Consider the following 25,201-nt stretch of genomic DNA (forward strand, 5'->3'; position numbering starts at 1 on the left):
ATCCAGTTGTTGGCGTATGGTGAAATGAGTTCCTTTATGTGGCCTTTTGCCTTGGTTCTTTAGAAAAATAGCTTGAGATTTTTCCCCTAAGCCCTGAAGAGTTACCTTCACTGTAGTTTTCTTCCCTAGATGGTTTGTTACTTTTGTCCAGGTTGATTGACATTTCCTGAGTAGGCTGTAAACAACTTGAGGATTGATTTTTTTGTCTGGCCTTGGGCTGCAGCCTGCCCTGTGATTGGTCTATTTTACGCACCTTTCGGGATTGGTCAATATGCATGTGAAAATGAAGTCAGTATAGCTTACATTCAAATGAAGTATCTGTGGCCTACTGAGAGGAGATTAGTCAGTTTGCGGCTCTGCCGGGAGGGCCATGCCTTGAAATTGACCGGGAGTTTGCTTATATATGCAGCCAACACCACAGAGGTGGGTGGACAGAAGCAGAAGGAAGAAAGAAGAGAGAAGAAGCAGAGAGAAAGAAGGCAAGAAAACTCCTAAAAGAGCGGTAGCATAGGTTGAACGCTGTAACACTGAAAACATCAAGAGGCCCGGAAGGGGCGCTGTGGCAGAGTCGGTGGTGATAGCTGAAAAGAAGCCTATCCTATGGGACTTCATTCAGAACATAGTCATCAGGTGGGTTTTCCAGGTTTATGTAGTTTGTCTACTTCTCCTAGTCTTTTAATCCTGTCTTGACTGTGCTCAGTAGTGTTGGCATTCTGCTTCACTTAATGTGAGCCATCACTTTCTTCAAGATCTTCAGTCATCCAAACTCTTTGATAGTATTAAGTCTCCAGATCTTCTATTCTGGGAGAGTTTCCATATTGATGAATTCTCCCTTACCACCACCACCATCACCAGATGCCATAAAGGTCATTCCAACTTGTGGCAATATCTCATGTGTGTCAGAGTAGAACTATGCTCCATAGTGCTCACAGTAGTTGATTTTTCAGAAGTAGATCACCAGGCCTTTCTTCTGAGGTGCCACTGGGTGGACTCAAATCACCAATCTTTCTGTCCGCACCACTCAGGGACTTCAAATTCTCCCTTAGGCATTTTATTCTCCTCTCTCTCTGGGCAACGCACACAATGTCCACCACAGATGATTACACTATTTTAGAAAATTTGGGAGGAACCTATGCTATCAGAAAAATCTCCCAAATTATGTGACCATTTATAAAATAGATTAGAATTCATAGGTAAAACAGTGTTGTAAGCAAAGCATTCTGAGTTCAAATAGTAAAACAATTTGTAAATCTAATCAAAGAGATGGGTGATAATGGAGAAAAAATAAAATTGGTATATAAAAAACTACATACATGTATTTTGTGATCTTCCTATATTCAGATGTTTTTCTTTTTTCTTCATTCAATAGGACAAGAGAGGAAATCTGTTCCTACATCAGTTTGCAGATGGCATAGGTAATATGTATAACCACTTGGCCAACACCAGTCTGTGAACGCCTTTTAGGGCACACAGTTTCCAACAGAATCTGCCTCAATAGAGGGTAAAAAGGAAGTGTGTAAAACATGGGTATTTGAAATGGAGAGAAAGCATGTTCTTGAATTTTTCCAGTTTTTGTTTTTTTTTTTTCTGAAGAGCCATATTCATAGAGGCAAATTTGCACTGACACAGCCATTCACAATTGCAATTACTTCTTAAATGCCATTGCTTTCCTGATGCCAGCTGCCCCTATTGCCCCAAAGCCCAGATTACCAGCACTGCCAATCTTTCCCATATGCTAGAATTATAAAGTAAATATGGTGAACCAAAGGAAAATGCAAAAAAAAAAAGATCAGTTTTCTAAAGGTCAACAACAAAAAATTAGCCTTTCTGAACTTGCTGAGTCACCAGATAGTTTCCCTGTGAGCAAAGCAACTACACTGAGCAGCCTAAACCACCAGAACTGAATTGACCCCTTGTTACATATTTATTAATATATATCCAGAGTAAATTAGATTTCATTTGTCTCTTGGATCACAGAGAGGTTTTTTTCCTTATTTTTAACCTTGAGACGAGTAAACACAACAGGGGCCAGAGACCTTCTCCATGTTAATCAGAGAAACGGCGGAAGATTTGGTAAGAAACAATATATTTATGTCCATGACATATTTGTTTTTCTTATTATGTCTCTTGCTTTTATCTCTATGCTTTTGAATCAGTGACACTTAGATTATTAAAAAAATGTTTTGCCATCCAAAAAGCTGTAGAAGTATTTTTTTCTCTTCAAGCTCTATTAAAACACACACACTCACACTCACAAAGGAAGCTGTGATTTGCCAAGTATAAACAAGTAAAGACACCAAATGTCTCAAGTAGACTCGAAAACTCCTATCTGTGAATTTAGAGTAAAATTTCATCCTTGGTTCATGCAAAAGATGTGCCTCCACCCACTCCTATCCAGTCTCTCCAATGGCTTCAGTATCATAATTGCTACTTTTTCATCATGGACCCTTTCCAGTTCCCAAGACTTCCCCATAGATGGCTCCAATTTGGTTGCCACACAGTTCTTCCACAAAACTAGCAGCCCTGCCATCGAACTAGGCTGGGGAAAGAAGCTATGCACACATGGGAGGCTCTGTAGGTGAGGAAATTCAGGTGATAATGGATGGCTCTCCCTGCCATCTGTACCCTTCTCTCTGCATTCTTTTTTGTCACAGACTTTGTTTATCTCTCCCTCGTTCCCTTCCTTTTCTCCTACTCCCTTAGGTTTCCTTCTCTTTTCTCTCCCTCTCTCTCTTTTTTAACATACTCCTTTTCTTTTGACTTAAGTCTTAGGAGACCTACTCAGGACATTAGGGTTTTTGGCCCCTGGCCTACAAAATAGTATACGTACGATTGAAGGAGAGCCTCACAAAATTGGGATACAGTGTCAGTATAGCCCTTAGTGGTGAGACAAAGCACAGAGGCCTCCAGATTCAGTTCCAAAGGCATGTAAATAGTTGTCATTGTCCTTCCTGCAATTGTTCTTTTATCGTGTGTTCAAAAGGCAGTCCACCCAGTTCTGCATGCAAATGTAGTTCTGCTTTTGTGTTCAGTTTGTCTGTCTGAGGTTAACTATGAATTCTTTAAAAACTTTACAGAGGGCATATCATAAATATCTCAGTTGAAGCTACCATTAAAATTCACCTGGACAACCAGAAAAGCCTCTTAACTGCCCACAGCCACTCCTTGCTCCCTCCATCCCACATTCTAAACAGCAGTTAGAATTTTCTTTCAAAATGCAAGTTTGATGACGTTGCTCACTCCTCCATCTTAAAACTTATCAAGGCCTTTGAAAAGTTCTCAAAATAAAAACCAAAGTCCAGCTCCATCTTGCCTCACTTTCCCCCTTACTTTAGACGCCCTGTTGTTGTTAGTTGCTGTTGAATTGATTCCAACTCATGGTGATCCCATGCGTATAGAGTAGAACTGCTCCATAGGGTTTTCAAGGCTGTGACCTTTCAGAAGCAAATTGCCAGATCTTTCTTCCAAGGCACCTCTGGGTGAGTTTGAACTGCCAGCCTTTACGTTGCAGCCAGGTGTTTAACTGTTGCACCACCAGAGCTCCATAATGAATTCATAGGGAATCATTTATCACAACACGACTCCAAATATTTTATTTTGCCATCAGTTGTTATTATCTGAGTGCCAAGAAAAGACCTTTGCTGAACTAGATATGGGGACTCTGGTTTCTATACACTTTGTGGTTTACCTCACATCTTGATGATGGTGTTTGAATAATAGACACCGATGTTTTCCCTCACGGCATTGTTAAAGTGATATTCAGAAATTAAAATATTTCAATCTGTGAAAGCCCATACAAAAAGAATGAAGGGACAAGCTACAGACTGAGAGAAAATATTTGCAAAGGACTAATATCTAGAATATATAAAGAACTCTCAAAATTCAACAGTTAAACAAAATTTCCAAATAGAAAACAGGCAAAAACATGAACAGATAGTTCATCAAAAAAAAAAAAAAAAATGGCAAATACGCACATGAAAAGATATTTAACATCATTAGTCATAAGAGAAATGCAAAGTAGAGCCACAATAAGATATCACTACACACCTGTCAGAAGGGCTTAAATAAAAAATAGTTGACAACACCAAATACTAGTGAGGATGCAGAGAAATCACAATGGTTTGATCCCATTATGCATGGGATTGTCATGGGTTGGGGGCCGACTCAATGGCAGCTAACAACAGCAACATTACTGGTAGGAATGTAAAATGGTACAGCCACCATAGAAAACAGCGTAGCAGTTTCTTATAAAACTATAACATGCAATTACCATAACCAGTAACCAACTGCCATCGAGTCAATTCCAACTCATGGCGACCCCATGTGTATTAGAGTAGAACTATGCTCCATACGGGTTTCAATGGCTGATTTTCAGAAGTACATCACCAGGCTTCTTCCAAGGTGCCTTTGGGTGGACTTGAACCTCCAGCGTTTCGGTTAGCAGCCAAGCACATTAACTGTTTGAGCCACCCAGAGACTCCTTTAGAACAAGGACCAAACCTAAACCGAACCTGTTGCCATCAAGTCAATTTCAACCCATAGCAACCCTATAGAACAGAGTAGAACTGCCCCATAGGATTTCCAAGGAGCGGCTGGTGGATGCAGACTGTGGACCTTTTTGGTTAGCAGCCAAACTCTTAACCACTGTTCCACCAGGGCTCCAGAACAAGAACAGTGAGTCTGAAACATGACAATTCCTTCACAATGACTTCTAAACACAGAGCACAAGAACATGTAATCAGAGGAGGTGAAATATGGCTGGTACGGCAATGGTGTATCGTACAAAATAGGTGAGAGGGATATACGTTGAGATGTATAATGACGTTTCTGGAGGGGCATAAATCCAGCCTTCCAGCTTGTTCCAGGAGAACATACTATAAGGCAGGGTGTAGAGTAGTATGTAGGTGGTCAAATAAATCAGGCTGAAGGTATCTACTGATAACAAAAAACCAGGCCACAGAGTGGCATTACCATATGACCCAGCAATTGCACTGCAGGGCATTTATCCCAAATAAATGTAAAGCTATGTTCATACAAACACCTGTACACAATGGTCATAGCAACTTTATTTGTAATAGCCAAAAACTAGAATCAGCCCAGATATGTTTCAACAGGTGAATGTTTAAACAAACAGTGATTCATACATACTATGAAACACTACTCAGAAATTGAAAGGAATGAACACTTGATACAGGCAACGACTTAAATGAGTCTCCAGTGAATCATTCTGAGTGAGAAAAGCCAGTTGCGAAAGGTCACAAACTGTATGACTCCATTTCTATAACATTTTTGTAATGACACCATTTTAGAAATGGACGCTAGATTAATGATTGCCAGTCGTTAAAGATGGGGGCGAGGAAGAAGAGAGGTGGGTGTGGCTATACAAGGGTGTCATGAGGGATCCTTGTGGTGATGGAAATATTCACTATCTTGACTGTGGTGGTGGATACTCACGGGTACACAGGTGATAAAGTTCTATATAACCTAATACACAAATGAGTACTAGTGACACTGGAAAAATCTAAGTAAGACTGGAGAATTGTACCAATGTCACTATCCTGGCTGTGGTATTATATTATAGTTCTAGAAAATGTTACCGTTGGGGGAAGCTGGGTAAAGCATTCAAGGGATCTTTCTGTATTATTTCTTACTGCATGTGAGTCTACAATTATCTCAACAAAAATTTCAAATTAAAATTGATATCCAGAGATTTTTATTGTTTTATTTGTTTCATCAACAGATACTTCATGCACAGTACATTGGTAGGCACTGGAGATCCAGTGAATAAGATAGAGACTTTCTTAGCTGTTATGCAGCATATATTTTCTGTGCATAGAACCTGGCATAAACTAGGCACTCAAAAATTAGTTGAATAGGTGAATAAAAGAAAGAAGGAAGGAAGGCTTGCCTCAATAACATAAATACACACAAAATCTCTGATAGAGAACCTTACTTTTGGTGCTTGTAGGAATAAGGAACGACGAGACGATGAGCCGGTTAAAGGAAAGAGCAGACAATGTTTGAACAAAATGCCTTGCAAGCACTGTAGTTTAACATTCTATCAGTTGAAATTGATACCTGTTATTGTTAGCTGCCGTAGAGTTAGCCCCGACTCATAGCAACCCCATGCTGTACAGAATAGAACTGCTCTGTAGGGTTTTCTTGGCTGTAATCTTCATGGAAGCAGGTCGCAGGCCTTTCTTCCACAGAGCCACTGGGTAAGTTTGAATCACCAGCCTTTGGGTTAGCAGTTGATCACAAGTTGCTTTCACCACCTGAGTTCCTGAAAATAATAGCAACTTAGTCAAATAAGAAAGCTTCCCATTCTGCAAAAGGACACTAGTTGAAATACACCTTCCAACACACGTTTAAAACACGTCTCTACATGAATTCATTGACATGATTGCCACAATAGTCTACCTTCAGATCCTGATGGCAAATCAGGTCAATTACTTTGATTGATTTGTCATCAAAATACGATGAGGGTAGCTTCACATTGTCTTCATTTAAAAATAGGCACTATACTGACTAGAAATACAGGGAAAGAGGCATTCTAAATCCTAGGCCAGGCCTGGAATCATGCAAACGTGGACTCGTTTCTTTCCTCTGTTTTGCACTTGCTTTGTAATATTAGATAAATCTTTTAGCAAGATGGAACCTCAGTTTCATCATCTGTAAAGGGGAATAATACCACCTATATTGCTGGATTCTTAGGAGAGTTAAATAATAAAATGTGTTTAAATAAGTAATGCAAGTATCTAGCACATCGTTCATATTCAGTAAAGGGCAGAATGGGGGCTGGAAGCCGGAAGCTGTAGGAAGAAGAGAAGGAGAACACATGTCTTCCTCACCCCTTGGACGTGAGTAAGGCCACAGTGAAGAGGTTCCACAGGTGGAAGGATGGACCAGGCAGAGCAGGGAGTATGCAGCAGCTAGATAGGGGCTTTTAGCGGCAAGAATGTCCAGCAAAGGTAGATAGAAAATCAAGAGGGTTCCATTCCTAGTGGTTTGGATTTAAGATGAACAGGTCTTACAGTTTTGTAACTTCATACGTGTTGTTGTTAGCTGCAGTCAGGTAAGTTCCCAACTCATGGCAACCCCATGCACAACAGCATCGGACCTTTGTAATCCATAGGGTTTTAATAGACTGATTTTTTAGAAATAGATTGCCAGGCCTTCTTCCTAGTCCCTCTTAGTCTGGAAGCTCTGCTGAAACCTGTTACAGCATCATAGCAACACATAAGCCTCCCCTGACAGATGGGTAGTAGCTGTGTATTGGCCAGGGATTGAACCCTTATCTTCCTCCTGGAAGGTGAGAATTCTACCACTGAACTGTCACCGTGGAAAGAAGGGTATTCTAGGAGCTATGGTGGGGAGCGGATAGGATCTCCAATTTCAAAGGAAATAGTAGCTGAAGGAACAAACCAATCAGAGGTGAGAATACTGAGGTGGGTTAGCTCTCTGTGGACTTGCATTATCAGAGGAAATGGAAGGGAAGATAAGAGTGGGAAAGTTGTTAATTTACACATAAGACTTGATGGTAAGGTAGGCGTTAATTTCACCTACCTATATCTCCATTTTAGGGCAAAGTATCATCTGCCGTAGATGTATGTATGTATGTGTAAATTCATAATTCACATAATAGCAATCTGTATCCGTTTTGGCTATGCTGTCTTAACATTTTCATGAAGTGGTTGCGGCTGTTGACGTTACAGTTAAGTTTTCCTTTCTGTCAATTAAAAACAGGATGGTGGACTTTAATTATACTATAGGGAGGTTTAATACGGCATCACCAAAATTATCATGAGATCTCATTAAGTTTACCACAAAAATTTAAATATCTGTGAAAACACCTCTCATGGACTAGAATCTAGAATAATGCTCAAGGAAATTATGAAATTTTACCAGATAGTAAATAAGCAATGAAATAGCCACACGTAATTACTGCAAAATTATATTTTCTTTCCAGGTACAGTCCATGAAGTGAAATGATGGTGTGCTCTTCAAACAGGCAAAAAATAAAATAAAAGTATGCTGCAGAAAAACTGACAGCAAGACTGAGACCATCCAAAATGATACAGAGCAAACATGCTAATTAGCAACTTGCTAACGATACCTCACCGAAGTGTTATCTGAAAGGTGTACCTTTTTTTCACAGAGCATCTGTAGGCCTGTGGGAACAGATTGTCAAAATGAGTTTAAAGAAGTTAGCAATGGGCACATGATGGTTATAATTTCACATCCACAAATATTAAATAATAATAAAACGCTAATGTTGTAGGGTGATATACACAGAGCCAGGACAGGATTTGATTTCTCAAGAGCCACCTAAGAGCCAGCTGGGAAAAATGCCCAGCCCTAGAGAAAAAGACAATAATGAAAAGGGTGTACTGTTATTATACTGAGAGAAGCTTTGCAAGTCATACCACGTATTCATGGCAGAAGAATCAGGTCACTTCAGGAAGGAGGCCTGTGATGAAGCTTAGAGAACTTAAGTAGGAAATGGATTTAATATCTGTTGACTGTAACCCTGGTGGATGTGTCAGGCTATCCCCCTCTGTCTGTAATGAACCTAGCACATACCTGGTAGTACATCCTGTCCCAAGAAAGCAATAGTCCATTACCTAACCTACATCACATGCTGCATGAAAACCGGCTTTTGTTTTGGCAAGGGGTACCTCTGCCAATTTCCTTTAATTGACCTGGATCCTAGAAGAAGACTCTAAGCATTCACGAGGCCCACATTTCGCTTCTAAAATTATCCTCAAGTCCCCTAAAAATAAGGTCCAAACCAGTTTGTGTGGAGAGATTTATCAAGTGCCCAGTTATCCAGTTAGGTTTATTGATTTGTTACCATCATAGACTTTTCATAGCTCCAGTCACATGGCCCTGGCTGGAAACTGACAATTTTAAGGTGATTTTCTTCTTCTTCTTTTTTTTCCCCCTTCCCTTTCTCTCACATCCATAACTTCATTTGGGTTTTTCTTTGTTTTTCTTGTGTGAATCTAATCCGATGCAGATTTAAACACAGAAGAGCTGTAGCTTAATAAAATTTCTCATTCTGTTTTGTTGGGATAATGTCACTCAGTGACAACTAGAGTGGTTTTCTGCATTTTTTTAATACTTTTTTATTCTGGAAAACCATACACACGCACACAGTCAGACATCAGCACACCCACCCACCCACACACCCACACATACACGCACATTTAGGGTTCTGTAAAGTCCAGAGCCCGGGTGACATAGTGGTTAAGAGCTCGGCTGCTAACCAAAAACATCTGCAATTCAAATTCACCTTGGAAACCCTATGGGGCAGTTTTACTCTGGCCTGTGGGGTCACTATGAGTTAAATATAAATAAAACGGAAACTCACAGTGCTTTTACTCTTTGCTTCTTTACTAATCTAGACATTAATTTTTATACTCCTGGTCCTAGAGCTGTTAACAATAATAAATACCTCTGTAGAACCTTTCTGGAATCTTGATTCCATAATTTTACCCATAACTGAGGAAAATGTGTTTTCTTTTTCCAGGTCCAATAGTGGCCTTCACTCTTCGCACCCATTGCTGCCAAGTCAGCTTCAACTCATACCAACTCTACAGGACAGAGTAGAACTGCCCTATAGGGTTTCCAAGGCTGTAAATCTTTACGGGAGCAGACTGCCACATCATTCCCCCAGCAGAGCGGCTGGTGGGTTCAAACTGCTGACCTTTCGGTTAGTAGCCGAGTGTGTAACCACTGTGCCACCAGGGCTCCTTTCAGTCTTTGCAAGCTCCTCTGATTTACAGTATCCCAAAGAATTCTACATTCTTGTCCATTAGGGAGCACCCATGGCTTTATGTTAAAATAATTTATTGTCTTTACTTATATATTAGCTTTGACACTTCCTGGAGTTTTATCTTTGATATACTTAATATTCATAAGATGCAAATGGAAAGTGTCAAGTACTTTACTTTCTTTAAAGCAGGTGTTCATGGGGCAAAGCCTTGGAAAAAGATGCAGAAAAAGGGAGACTGAAATGACCAAAGATAAACACCTACAATTTTGTCAAGAACCAACCCTGTGCTTCAGGAGAGCAGAGATACATTTACATGTGGCTTTTAATTTCTTCACCAATTTGGACTGTGTTTTTGTGAAAATGAGATAATACACGTGAAAGTACCTAGCCAAATTCTTAGGACATGGCAGATATCTAATAAATATAAATTTTTACTGCTATATTAAGCATCTTCCTGTCATAAGCAGAATTTACCTGGTTGGTAAAGAAAAGTTACAACTTAGTTGAGCCTATTAGAACAAAACATTTTAAGCTCAGAACACATACTTAATGTTACCATAATAATTCTAAACCTCACTTGCATCCAAAAATTCAATACTCATTGAATTCAAATCTAGAAAACCTGAGGATTTCCCTGCAAAACCTGAGAATTTCCCATTTCCCACCTCTAACTCCCCCTAAGCTATCATTCTAAAGGAAACCTGGAAAATTCCCAAGTCCTTCCCTTTTTATTTGTTCCAGGTGATCTTCCTGTTGAAACCAATAATTTATTAATCCAATCCCATATTAGATACTATCTTAATTAAAACATGTACATATTTACAAGAGAAATACGTAGGAAAGATTTGAAGGAAAGTGAAAATTACCCTTGTCTAAAAGTAAAATCCCACTTTGGAAAACATATGTGCAATATTTGGTGTTTACATACAACATCCATCGTCAAATGACTGCTGTGGTGACAACTATGTTTCCCCAGATTCTCTATTGGTAGAGTAAAAATAATCACTTGTCTTTGAGGGTTTCTATGTGAACTACACAACAGGTGAATGTCATTTTTTAAAAATGGAACCCAGGACACTTATTTTCAGCCAGTGGCACTGAACATTGAACACATGCCAAGTCATGTGCTCTAACAGTTTAATAGTTACAGTATCTAGGAATGCTATAATAAGGTTATTTAGCAATGTCATGGAAACTGGCTAATATTAGCGTCTTACATTTTTATATTTCTTATATTTCGTATGTGACACTAGAAGTTTTTGTTCTTGTTAAATCTCTATTTAATTTTGGTGTATGTTTTAAGATCATTCTTTATAGGTCTGCCTCTAGATACAGTTATACTTGTAAATTCAATAACTGTTATACAAAATATTGAATATGTGTAAAATACATAAAGAATTTCAACAGTGACCCACAATTTTTTTAATCTACAGAATATTTTGAGGAAGTTGTTTTTTATTGATGGTTCCTATTGCTCATTCCACTTTCAACCAAAGCAAAAACCCGCTCAACCAAGCCAGTCTTAAGTGACCCACTATCTAGAGATTATGGGAAAGAACTAACCACCCTAATCTCGATTAAAAGAAAAATAAAAGTGACGTTTGCTAAGACTTAGAAAAGTGCAGACAAACTCTGTAGGAAATAACATCATGCATTTTTTGTATGGCTTTTTGCATGGCAATAATTTTATATACACAATAGAGTACATCAAGCATAATACTTATTTTTTAATTAAGTATATTGAGACCTCAATATCATATATTAGTTGTTTAAAAAATTATTTCTATGGCTAAGGGGGAAAAAAAATCCCAGCTTTCAATCCAGAAACCCAGCTCCATCCGTTATAGGAGATCACATAGCTTCTAAGTATCCCCTGGAACATTTAGGTCACAGGGTCAATCTCTGCCTTGTTCATAGTAATTTAAAGTCATTAGCAGCTAAAGATTATTTGTGTTGAACAAGAGTCCAATCATGCCACAAGCTGTCATAGTGGGTACTAATTAACATTCTTGGTAGCAGTACAAGTTGAGAAATTGAATGATCCTACCAGGTGCTATCTCTGTGGTGGGAAGTTGCCTTTCCCATCCCTACCTGTCTGGGAAGGGAGTACTGATGTCTGGAAGACCGGCTACCATGAAGGGCCAATTCATCTCTAAGCATTTTTACAAAACAGAGACAAATTTAAAAGTACACGAGAGAAAGAACTATATGGTTGTTACTGCTAATATTCAAAAGTATGATTCAAGGAAATATTACCCAAGAAAATCGAAGGCTTGGTTTAATCAAAAACAGATTAAACATGTCACTGGAAGCACTGCTCTGATATCCAGTTATTAATAACAGTGCCAACAATAATAATAAAGTACCCTGAAGTTTACAGGAGGGGCATGCCCCGTAGGTGAGTCACTGAGTAAAGGTGAAAGCTCCTGTATAAATTGGGAGTGCTAACATTCTCATGAATAATAAATAATTGATTCCTATGGCTCTAGAGAGAAAACAATTTACCTGAAGAATTTTATCTTTCTCCAATTTATAACTCTTCTTGACGTTTTGTTCTGATATTCAAAATCATGTCAGAGCCAATGAACTCTTACAGGAAAAGTTGTGTTAATTTTACCCACTGATACAAGCAAAACATATTGCCTTGGATGTTTATGAATAGGTAATTTTGTTTTTCATAAATACATAATGAACTTCACTATTATTAATGTTTCCCATGTACAGACATGGATTTTTGAATACATGAAATACAGCTGCAATGATGCCAATCTCCTTTTGTTTCTATCTGTTCAGCCAACACATTTGAAACTGTTTTCTTTCTTTTTACATATAACAAAGTTATATGTAAGACAAACAAGCCAGCACAATGTTGACAAGATTCACAACTGACTCTCCCTTTCTATTATGTCTTTAACTTCAACCCAGGCATCAATAAAAAGTTTGAGATTAATGTAAGATTTGAGATATTTTTGTAGAAAACAAAACAAAACCTGTTGCCATCGAGTCGATTCCGACTCATAGCCACCCTATAGGACCGACTGGAACTGCCCCAAAGAGTTTCCAAGGACCGCCTGGTGGATTCGAACTGCTGACCTTTTGCTTAGCAGGCGCAGCTCTAGTAGTATCCTTTCTTAACCCTGCTATTGCATTGGTCTAACCAAGTAGGAAAAGGAAGAATACAAATAGCTACCTCGTTTTAGAGCTTTTCATGGCTCAGTGCTGTGAACGTGGAAATGGCAATTCAGTTGTGTTCTCTCAGGGTGAGAATTTCTATGATGTTGAACTTTTTTATGGGGGTGAGGGTGATAACTTTTTAAGAAGTCTTTCTCCAATTGGCCTCTCTGTTCTTACTCTATTTCATCAAACCAAGAAAAGTTCTTTCTTGTAGCAAGTTACTTGAGGATGAAATGTGATAGGCTGTCCAGATTTGGTCATTTTGGAGATATTTAAAAAAGGAACATAAGAAAGGGGGTGGTGATCACCAACCTGGTAGCCAGGTGATGCAGTTATCATAGCTTTATTTGATGTATAGTTGAATATTCTTTACTGACAATTTGTGATAAGTAGCCTATTGGTGAAAGTAGGATTTCTCTAAATTCAATACAATATAAATACTGAAAGCAGTTGACCGGTTTTCTTCACTGAAGCTCATTGAGGTGCCTAGAGTTTGATTTTCAGCAATACTATGTACAGAAAAAGCACTGTTTCAGATAGTGACTTCTGAATAGCGCTGTATGCAGACAGAAAATTAGTCTTTGGAAATTCAGATTGATGGATGTAAGCTTTAGTCGCTCATTGATTTAAAAAAAAGAACTTATACTAAATGCTTGTTAGGTTTCAAGCATTGTGCTTAATGTTGGAAAGACACAAATGGAAAACACAACTGTTGCCTCAAGGAGCTCAGTTCAGAGGAAGAGATGGTCAGACACACCAGCAATTACCAGTCAGTGGGACTCTGGCTATGACAGACGTCTTAAGTGATTAATTAAATGATAGTTGGTTTTCGTTTGGGGGTAATTTATATTAAAATACCTAGCATGGTGCCTACAGAAGTTGCTCAATAAATACCTGTTTGGTTGATTGATATATTAATTTTAACTAGAGCACAGGGGAAAACTTATTAGTTCTTTTTCAACATTTTAGAGAGATTTCCTCTAGTTAGCACTTTCATATTTTCACATAATTACTCATGTACACTGTATTTGTAGTTGTCTGCTGCACAAAGTATTTTTTGGTCAACTGTCATATCTGCTAAATCCAAGAAACATCTATTGTTTTGTGCATGCTGGGCAATTGGAGTTCACAGCTATTCACGCAAGATACAGCATTGTTTGAAGTTCTTTGCCTCATGGGCACCATAACTCTGTAAGCCCTAAGAAAGAGTAAATAAACAGAAATATCCGTAAGATCAACTCCATCACAAAACAATGCATAAGACTCACATAGAAACATATGCTACATCTCTCAAATATGGATAGCACCAAATTAACAGGATTGTTTGGAAGATTAAAAGGCAATCCAGTGTTGCCTATATAGGAGGTGCTCTATAACTAGCAAATAAACAAATGGGTGAACGAAAGAATGAATCTCTGAGATAATATTTGGAAATCACTGTAAACTTTAAAGCACTTTCTATCCAAGCTATTAGGTATTATGGTTTGGGATGGTTGTTTTTAAAACTTAATGATTTCTAGGTATGTTTTCCATCCCCAACTTTCCTTTTTTTTTTTTTTTTTAACTTCTTACTTAAATACTTTCCTGCACTTTAAAAAGGCAACATGTATTCTCTACACAGAGGTAAGGAGCAATTTTTTTCACCTAACCTCCACTGATCTGTCTGTCAAGCCCACTAATTTAAAACAAAGAGACTCTCCCAAGATGTTCCATTACAGTCAAATGTGAATAGTGTGACACCACTAACAGTATCATGTTTTAGAAGAAAATTGAACAAATTCTTTAGGCTTCAAATTCTTAGTCATGTGGTATGGCAGATCACGTTCAGAGTGTTGCAAGGAAATTGACTCTACTTCATTCCTTATATATAAATCAGGGTTTATCAGAGTATAGTTTATGAGTTAGGGATAACCGACTATCCAACCCCTGAAATAATTTGTCATTGGATCCAAGCATGAAGCTCAATGAGCATGATATTTGTAACTGTTCTCTGGAAGTGCTGAACCAGGACTAGATTTCAACCCATAAAACAACCAGGTCAAAACAGTGTCCCACTTGGTAATAGCAGGCTATTTTGTAGCCAGAACAAGTTAATAAGAGCAGTTATTGTTAGAGCTTATTTTATTATCTCTGGCTACCTCTGAGTATTCAGTATCCTTATTGTAATTTGGTGGTTAGCTTTAAAAATGTGCCAGAGGTTTATTTGACTGGGCATACTATCTAAATCCAAAATAATTGTACTTTCCTGGCAACCATTTTATTAATGAAGAATGGATAGTCTCATATATGCTTTTGAAAAGCATAAATACCTTTTTTCCTCTAAGACTTCTATGGGTCTCAAACATTTTGAGAAAATGTGTTACAATCCAGCCTTTTTCAGCAATGTTACATTTTAGTCTGTTGTAAAATATGCCCTTTGGATCTCTGAAGTAAAAAAGAAGCCCTCACTCAGAAAATTATAAATTCAACCACCTCCACAGAGAGACTGAATCCCTTAGTAGTCAGTCCAAGTTACTGATTACAGCAGAAAATAACTCTTCACTCTTTCTGAATATCAAAGCTAGGGAGCTAGTAATACATAGTATGGCCAAAGGATAAAGTGAATCCGTGGAAGGTTGATTCACAGAGTCCCATGGAAAACCAGAAAATCCCTTGCAGATTCAGTGTCAAGAGTCAGTTCTACCCAGCCTAGTTAGTAATAAATAAAGCATTCTAAAGTCCCCCATGCAAGAGACAGTAATATATGAGTAGATTATTGTAAATTAGCTTTGCTTTTGAGGATGAGTCCTAGGCTTTCAAGATTGTAGGTTTTTGTTTGTGTTTTGTTTCATAATTCCATAATTCATTTTATCATTCATTCACCAGCATTGGTTGGTATGCCCTGTAAAGGTACAGTATTTTACTAGCTGTTTTGACATATGAAACCCATCTGTCTCCTCTTGTAAACCTTGAGAGATTAGGGATATTAACCATAAAGTTGAGCTACCTCACTCCCAAAACTAGGCTTGGCAAATTGCTGTGGTCTTGGATCAAAGTAAAAGATATTTTTGGGATGGCTAGCTAATGCAACCAATGTAAATATATATATGTGTGCATGTGTATTATAATTATATATTATAATACACATATATATTATAAATATATATGTATCTGTGTACGTGTTTATATATTTAAATTATTTTATAAATGTAAATGATTTAAATTGTTCATGGAAATCAAAACAATCATCACATCTTCTTGCATATGGTGCATTATATTCTTTATGGCATTTTCTTTTTACCCTTTTATTCTGGAAAATTTTCAGACATATACAAAAGTAGACAGAATAGTACAGTGAACCCAAATGTACCCATCATTTAGTTGCAACTATTATCAACTAACGGACAATCTTGTTTCATCTGAAGATTAAACACCCCTTTTCCAAACTGCCACTCCATTCAAATTTTTTAAAAGAAAATTCCAAAGATCATATAATTTATCCTGAAATATTTCATTAGGTATCTCAAGAGATACGAATTCTTTTTTTTTTTCAACACAATAACATCATCATGCCTAAAACAATTAACAATAATTCCTTAACAATAACATGTTTTACGGCATTTTACAAAAGTTGTCCACCACCTTAGTGTAAGCCACCACAGTCTCTCCCCTGGATTCTTGGCAGTAGTCTCTTAATTGGTCTCTCTGCTTTCACTCTTCACTTTCACATCTGCCCCTCAGCAGTCAGAATGATCTCTTGAAAGTCAGGTCTGTTCAATACCCTCCAATTGTTTCACATATCCTGCAAAATAACAGATTGGTAAAATTTAAGACATAGCAAGAGAAGCCATCCAAAACGAAACACAGAGAAAAAAAGCTGGAAAAAAAAATGAAGAGAGCATCACTGAGATTTTGGACAACTTCAAGCTGCCTAATTATGTGTAATTAGAGTCTGTGAAGAAAGAGGAGAGAGGACAGAAAAAAAATTTGAAGAAATAATGGCTGAAATTTTTTCAAATTTGATGAAAACTTTAAACCCCTAGATTCAAGAAGCTCATTAACTCTGAGCACAAGAAGCATGGAGAAAACTACCCAAAAGCATATCTTAAGTTTCTCATGACCAGTGATAAAGAGGAAATCTCCAACACAGCTAGAGTAAAAAAACACATGATGTACAGAAGAACAAAGATAACAATGGCAGCAGACTACAATGACCTACAAGGCCCTACATGATCTTCCCCCCCTCAGTACCACTCTGACCTCATCTCCTACCACTTCCTCCCTGCTCACTCTTCTCCAAGCACACTGGTCTCCTTGTCGTCCATAGATGTGTCAGGCACACCCTCGACTCAGCACTCACTGTTTCCTCTGCTCAGAATACTCTTCCCCTAGAGATCCATATGGCTAACTCCCTCACTCCTTAAGACTTTGTACAAATTTCACCTTTTCAACAAAAAAACGAAACCAAACCTGTTGCCGTTGAGTCGACTCCGACTCACAGCAATGCTATAGGACAGAGTAGAAAGGCCCCATAGGGTTTTCAAGGAGTACCTGGTGAATTTTAACTGCTGTCCTTTTGGTTAGCAGCCAAACTCTTAAACCACTACACCACCACGGTTTCCAGGCTTTCCTTTTCAATAAGGGCTACCTCAAATAATCCACCTCATTTAAAAACACAGTGCCCTCTCTTTGTCTAAATATTCTATATTTCCCTTATCCTTTTCTATATGTTTCTTTTCATAGCACTTATTACCTTCTAACATATTATATAATTTATTTATTAATGATGTTTATTGTTTATTTGAAGCCCTGGTGGTGCAGTGGTTAAGAGCTTGGCTGCTAATCAAAAGATCAGCAATTCAAATCCACCAGCTGCTTCTTGGAAACTCTGTGGGGCAGTTCTACTCTGTTCTGTAGGGTTGCTGTGAGTCAGAATCAACTCAAAGGCAACAGGTCTTTTATACTGTTTATTTTAAGGAGCTCTGGTTAAGCTCTCGGCTGCTAACCAGAAGATCAGCCTTTAGAACCTACTAGCTGCTCTGCTGGAGAAAAGACTTGTCGATCTGCTGCTGTAAATATTACAGCCTAGGAAACACTATTGGGCAGTTCTACTCCATCACATAGGGTTGCTATGACTCGGAATCCACTCAAAGTCGCACAACAACATTGTTTATTTTGGAGCCCTTGGATGGTACAGTTAAGCACTCCACTACTAGCCTAAAGGTTGGCAGTTCAAATCTACCCAGAGGTGCATTGGAAGTCAGGCCTGGTGATCTGGCAATCTGCTTTTGAAGGGTCACGGCCTTGAAAACTCTATAGACCAATTTTACTCTGCACATATGGGATCACCAAGTGTCAGAATCTACTTGATGGCAACTAACAACAACAACAACATTGTTTATTTTCTGTCAACTGGAATTGGTAATTTGACTACACTAAAATTAAAACTTCGATATGACAAAAGATACTATATACCAAAGTTAAAATACAAATTGAGAAGATACCACCAGATGTTATGACTAAATAATAACGAGTTTTAAAAATAACTTTTATAAATCAAGAAGGAAAAGATTTTTTTTAAAAGCAGTGGAAAAAACAAAGGATACAACAAGCATTTCTCAGAAAAAGAAAAACAAACAGTCCATAAATAGAATAAAAGATACCCATCTTACTAGCAATTATGAAAATACAAATTGAACAAAGATGAGATGGTATTTCATACTCGTCAGACTGACAAAACTAAAATAAACAAAAAATTGCAAATGTTGGTGGAAATGTGTTGAGAGACAAGGACACTGCTGGTGAGAAAGTGAAGTCACACACCATTCAGAGAGCAATCAGGCAATCTCTAGTTAAGTGAAAAATTTGCATGCAGTATAATCTTGCAACCTAAAATTCTGCTCCAGGGAATGCACCTGTGTTAGAGATGGCTAGTTCTCCATCATATCCATTCTTTCCTTCTTACTTTGCAGCAGAATCCTGATTTTATTGATGTTCTAATTATCCATTGATATATAATATACCAGCCCAAAACAGTGGCTTAAAACCATAATAATCATTTATTTTCTCATAAATCTGGGAGTTGACTGGCTCAGCCAGGCAGTTGTCACTCACGGTCTCTCATTGGTTGTAGTCATATGGTAGCTGGAGTTGGGGTCATCTTGAAAGCTTTCTCACTTCTATGTCTGGCTCCTAGCCTGGAGACTCAAACAGCTAAGGCTCCTTGGGTATCTCTCTCTCTCTCTCTGCCTCTCTGTCTCTGTCTTCCTGTGATCTCTCCACGTAGTCACTCTATATGGCAGCCTCAGGGTAGGTGGACTTCTTCCATGGTGGCAGAAGGTTCCCAGAGCAGGTGAACCAAGAACAAATAGTGGAAGCTGCATGACCTTCTCTAAACTATCCTCAAAAGTCAGACAGTCACTTTTGCTGTACTCTTTTGTTGAGGCACTCACAAAGGCCTGCTGCCCAGGTAAAAGTAAAGGCATCTGGACCCCAACCCTTGATGGGAGGATTGTGGAAAAATTTAGAGAAGTGTTTTAAAACCACCACAGTCAGGGATAACAGATTTATGTATTTTATCTAGGCTTTCTGAAATATTGGCATATAGTTGTTCTGAATACTTTTCTACAATTTTTAGATTTCTATTTCTATTAGTTATTTCCCATTTTATTAATCTGCAACTTATCTACATTTCTCTTAACTAGTATTTGCAACATATTTTACCAGCCCTTTTAAAATTTTTTGTATTATATTATATTATATTAATTATATATATAACTGGCCATTTTAACCATTTATAAATGTACAATTTGGTAACGTTAATTATATTCACAATGTTGTGCAACCATCACATGTTTCCAAACATTTTTCATCACCTCAGACAGAAACTTTGCAACCATTAAGCATCAATTCCCAATTCCCCCTTTTCTCGGCTTTTTTAAAGAACTATGTTTTATTTTTTTTAATTATATTTTCTGTTTTTATTACTTTGGCTGTTTTCCATTTTGTTGATTTCTTCCCTTATCTTTACTGCTTCCTTCATTTTTTTTTTTCTTTTGTTCCTTTGGATTTATTTTAATGCAAATTTTCAACCTTGTTGAGTTGAATATTTAGCTGCTTTGCTTTCACTTTTTGTTTACTTTTTGATAAATATATCTAAAGTCAGAAATGGTAGTGACTTAGCTGCATCCCACAGATCTTGACATGTGGTGCTTTCATTGTCACTAATATTTGTGTATTTCAAAATTTTCCATATGATTTTCTCCTTTAGTCAAGGCTTATGTCATAGTATACTTAAAATTCTCAAATACACAAAACTTTTAACTATCTTTTTGTAATCAATTTCAAATTTGTTCTTCTCAGAGTATAATTATGTATGGTATTAATTGTCTGGAATGTATTAAGACTTAATTATAGAACTAATACCTACTAAATTTTTGTGAATATATCAGATGTGCACAAAACAATGTTTGCTAGGTGAAAAAAATGTGTATATGTTAATTCATATGCGATATAATCCTATTACTCTAATTATCTATACTTTTATTTTTCATTCTGGAGCTATCAGCTGAATTCTCCAACTACAATGATTGATTTAATTATCTTTTTAAGTATTGTATGTTGCTTTATATATTTTGAGGCTACATTAATAGGTATATATGTCTTCATTATTATCTTTTTCTTTTTACTTGTATATAACATCCTCTGATTTCTTTTAATATTTTAACTCTTAAATTGTATTTGTGATTTCTAAAATTGCTACCCAACTTTCTTATTATTCATATTTCCCTTTATTTCCTTATACTCAGACTTTTTGTATCCTATCATCTACATATTTTTGTTCTTTTTTTGAAGACAACATATTGCTAGATCTTGATTTATTTTCTGAATTCAATCTGAATCTCTGATTTTGAATTGTGAGTTTAGATCATGTGTACTTATTGTAAGTGCTATTACATTAAGTTTTATTTCTGTCATCTTATTACACAAAACTCATGCAGTTTTGTTTGTTTTTTTTCCCTAGTTGCGCATGAATCTTATAAGTATCTCTATCTTAGCCATGAACAAAAGTAAAACTTCCACAAGTTCTCTTCTCCCTCTGGTCTATACACATAGCATACTCACTTCTCTCCTGCCATTGGATGTTATCTATAATTTTATTTTTAGATCATTATGGCTATACATGTTTCATATTGCTTATTTTTGTAAAAATGAATGTCCTTATTTTTCACATCTTATCACTGCTAAATCTACATCTTTTCTTATTAGAATATACTCTCTAAGAGTCCTTTTTAAGTGTCCATATGAGGTGAACTGTCTAAAACCTCATAGATCTGAGGATATTCTTATTTCACCCTAACATTTAAATGATGGTTTATTTGGCTAATAAATGTGAAATCTAATCTACAAATTACTTTTCCTTCAATATACTGCTTACTTGTCTCCCTGTATCCAATATTCATGTTGCAAAGTCTGATGTCAATCTGATTCTTATTCCTTTGTAGGTGACCTGCTATGTTTATCTGGAAACATTTAGAAGTTTTTCTTTGCATAAAAGTCTACTAAAATGAGGGAGGGGGGTTCTAATTTATTCTGCTTTGTGTTCTATGCACCTGTTCTATCTGAAGTTTATAACTTTTTTTATTTCTAGGGAATTAATAGTCATTATTTGTCACATGCTTTGGACATGTTATCAGGAGGGACCAGTCCCTGGAGAAAGACATCATGCTAGGTAAAGTAGAGGGTCAGCAAAAAGAGGAAGACCCTCAATGAGATAGATTGACACAGTGGCTGCAACAATGGGCTCAAAGATAGCAATGATGATGAGGATGGTGCAGGCTGGGGCAGTGTTTCCTTCTGTTGTACATAGGGTTGCTGTGAGTCGGAACCAACTGGACAGCACCTAACAATAATAACAACAACAATTTTCAAATATTTTCTCATCTTTTTTTAATCCTTTCTTTCCTTCTGATGTATGTTGATAATTTTATAGTCTACATCTGTTACTTTCCCCTCATTCTTCTATCTCTTTATTCTTTACTGATGCCTTATGTTTCTTCATAGTATTAATTTATTTTTTGTCTATAACTGTTCTGTTATTCAAACCGTCTTTTGCGTTACACTGACAAATATTTTAAACCAAAAATCTCCATTTGTTTCTTTTACAAAACTATTCTTGCTTCTACTATTCTTCCCTATCTTCCTCAGGATATTTATTAAGTTTATTTTATATTTTTATCTTATATATTCTATTATTTTTAATTTTTCTGGTGTAGGTTCTTCTATGTGTTGCTTTTTTTTTTTTTTTTAAATAATGCTTACTGTCCACAGAAGCCTTATTTTTTTTTTTCCTATGCATTCATCTTACTTTATATTCCCTTAGGACAGTCAGATATGTTGGCTAATATAATAGCAACATCTATTTAACAAAAGCATCAGAAAAACAGATTCTCTCCATTTCCTCTGAAAAGTTAAAGGGTACCCACAGCATGCTGCATATTTGAAACTAGTAGGCTATTCTCATGCTTGTGAACTCCTGCTCCCACCAATTTAGCACAATTACCAAGATTAGTTTGATTTTTTTCCTGCAACTTGTGAAATCACTTTGCAGAAAGCAATTTGGCCTTTGTTCCTGGTTCTTTCAAGCCAGACCAACACCTGAGGCTAATGAGTGTGGGCTGATGAGACTAAGACAGAGCAGCTGGGAGCCTGATGTTGCCTAGCCTCAGGAGGCATGATGTAATCTCTGTCAGGACCACATGGGGAGACCAATAAGAGCCCTGAATATGTGCACTTAGAGGAGCTTCTTCACTGGTGACTGTGCATGGGAGAAGGTACTGCATCCCTCTTTGGGACATGGAAGTGCCATGCTGTGACCCTTCCCAGACCTCACCCTATACGTCTCTTGATTTGTATCCTTTTTGGTTGTAACAAAGTTACATGAGATTCTCTGAGTTATTCCAGTGAACTAACAAACTCACAGGAGCAGTGAAAGCCAGCAGGAGCTCACTTCTGCCTATTTGGCAGTCTGAAAGAAGGTGTCCTAACAAGTGATCTCTGACCTAGTTCTGGATGGCTAGGGTCCAAGAAATGCTGCATGGGCAGCTGGTCTGAGAGACAGTGTCCGTCTAATTTGTGAGCTCTGATCTACCTCTGGGTGGCTAAGGTTGGAGAGCGAGTGTGCTGCATAAGTGGCTGGCAATGAAGATGGAGAAGTAGAAACATAAGGACTGGATCCATTTCCACATGTTGGGAATTTGATTCATACTGATCCTTACCATGATATTAGCAATGAAAGTGGGAGTTGCCCATATTGTGTACAATTATTTTACATAATTGAGTTTAATATTACATAAACTGATGAAAAATAGATTAAAAAGGAAAAATTTCTCCCTATGAAAATGAAGTTCTGGGGAAAAAATTGTGAGTTTCTCAAAAGCAATTCAACCAAAATGAGTGTAGGCAATAAAACTATTTAAACAAATAAAGAAATGTCATAAAAATCTAAAACGGGTCTCTTTCAGATTTATTCTCAAATGTCATACAATTTTAATTCCAATTTAAAGAATAAAGAATGGAAATTATGGATATGCACTAGAAGGGATATGCATTTTGCTGAAGATTATTCAAAAGCTATTGCAGCAGTAGAGATTGACAGGAAACTGCTGGAAATTCAAGCCAGATTCAGAAGACGATGTGGAATGAGGGATATCATTGCTGATGTCAGATGGATCTTGGCTAATAGTAGAGAATACCAGAAAGATGTTTACCTGTGTTTTATTGATGACTGTGTGGATCATAACAAATTACGGATAACATTGTGAGGAATGGGAATACCAGAACACTTAATTGTGCTCATGTGGAACCTGTGCATAGACCAAGAGGTAGTGGTTCAAACAGAGCAAGGAGAAACTGCATGGTTTAAAATCAAGAAAGGTGTGTGTCAAGGTTGTATCCTTTCACCATACGTATTCAATCTGTATGCTGAGCAAATAATCCAAGAAACTGGACTATATGATGAAGAATGTGGCATCAGGATTGGTGGAAAACTCTTTAACAACTTGCGATATGCAGGTGACACACAACCTTGCTTGCTGAAAGCAAAGAGTACTTGAAGCACTTACTAATGAAGATCAAAGACTACAGCCTTCAGCATGGATTATACCTCAACATAAAGAAAACAAAAACCTTCACGACTGGACCAATAAGCAACATCATGATAAATGGACAAAAGATGGACATTGTCAAGGATGTCATTTTACTTGAATCCACAACTAATGTCCATGGAAGCAGCAGTCAGGAAATCGAACGACGTACTCAATTGGGCAAATCTGCTGCAAAAGGCCTCTTTAAGTGTCTATAGCATAGCTGTCACTGTGAGGACTAAGGTGCTCCTGATCCAAGCCATGTTATTTTCAATCGCCTCATATGCATGAGAAAGCTGTCCAATAAATAAGAAGACTGAAGAAGAATTGATGTCTTTGAATTATGGTGTTGGTGAAGAATGTTGAATATACCATGGACTGCCAGAAGAACGAACAAATGTGTCTTGGAATAAATACAGCCAGAGTGCTCCTTGGAAGCAAGGATGGCAAAACTTCATCTCATATACTTTGGACTTATTATCAGGAGGGACCAGTATGTGGAGAAGGACATCATGCTTGGTAAAGTAGAGGGTCAGTGAAAAAGAAGAAGACCCTCGACACAATGGATTGACACAGTGGCTGCAATAACGGGCTCAAGCATAGCAACAATTGTGAGGGTGGCGCAGGACTGGGTAGTGTTTTATTCTGTTGTACACAGGAAACTGACCTGATGACACCTAACAACAACAACATTACGAGGAAGATCTATGCAAGAAAGATAATAGAACTATGATCAGGAGAGCCACACTCAAAGGAAAAGCTTAGCCTTATATCTATCAAAAGATTGGTTAATAAATGAACATTTTTATATTTTTAATAATAGTATGTTTGAAGTACTTAAGTAAATGTTTATGATTTTCCTCCTTAACCAACTTTTTCAATTAACTGAATAACTGTTTGCCTTAGTTATCTAGTGCTGCTATAACAGAAATACCCCAAGTGGATGGTTTTAACAAAGAGAAGTTTATTTCCTTACAGTAAAGTAGGCTAAAAGTCCAAATTCAGGGTATCAGCTCCAGGGGAAGGCTTTCTCTCTCTGTCAGCCTTCTCATCATTGTTCCCCCAGACTAGGAGCTTCTCCGCGCAGGGACCCCGGGTCCAAAGGACATGCCCTGCTCCTGGCACT

This window comes from Trichechus manatus, unplaced genomic scaffold (genome assembly GCF_000243295.1).
Source record: "Trichechus manatus latirostris isolate Lorelei unplaced genomic scaffold, TriManLat1.0 scaffold00059, whole genome shotgun sequence".
Lineage (NCBI taxonomy): Eukaryota > Metazoa > Chordata > Mammalia > Sirenia > Trichechidae > Trichechus > Trichechus manatus.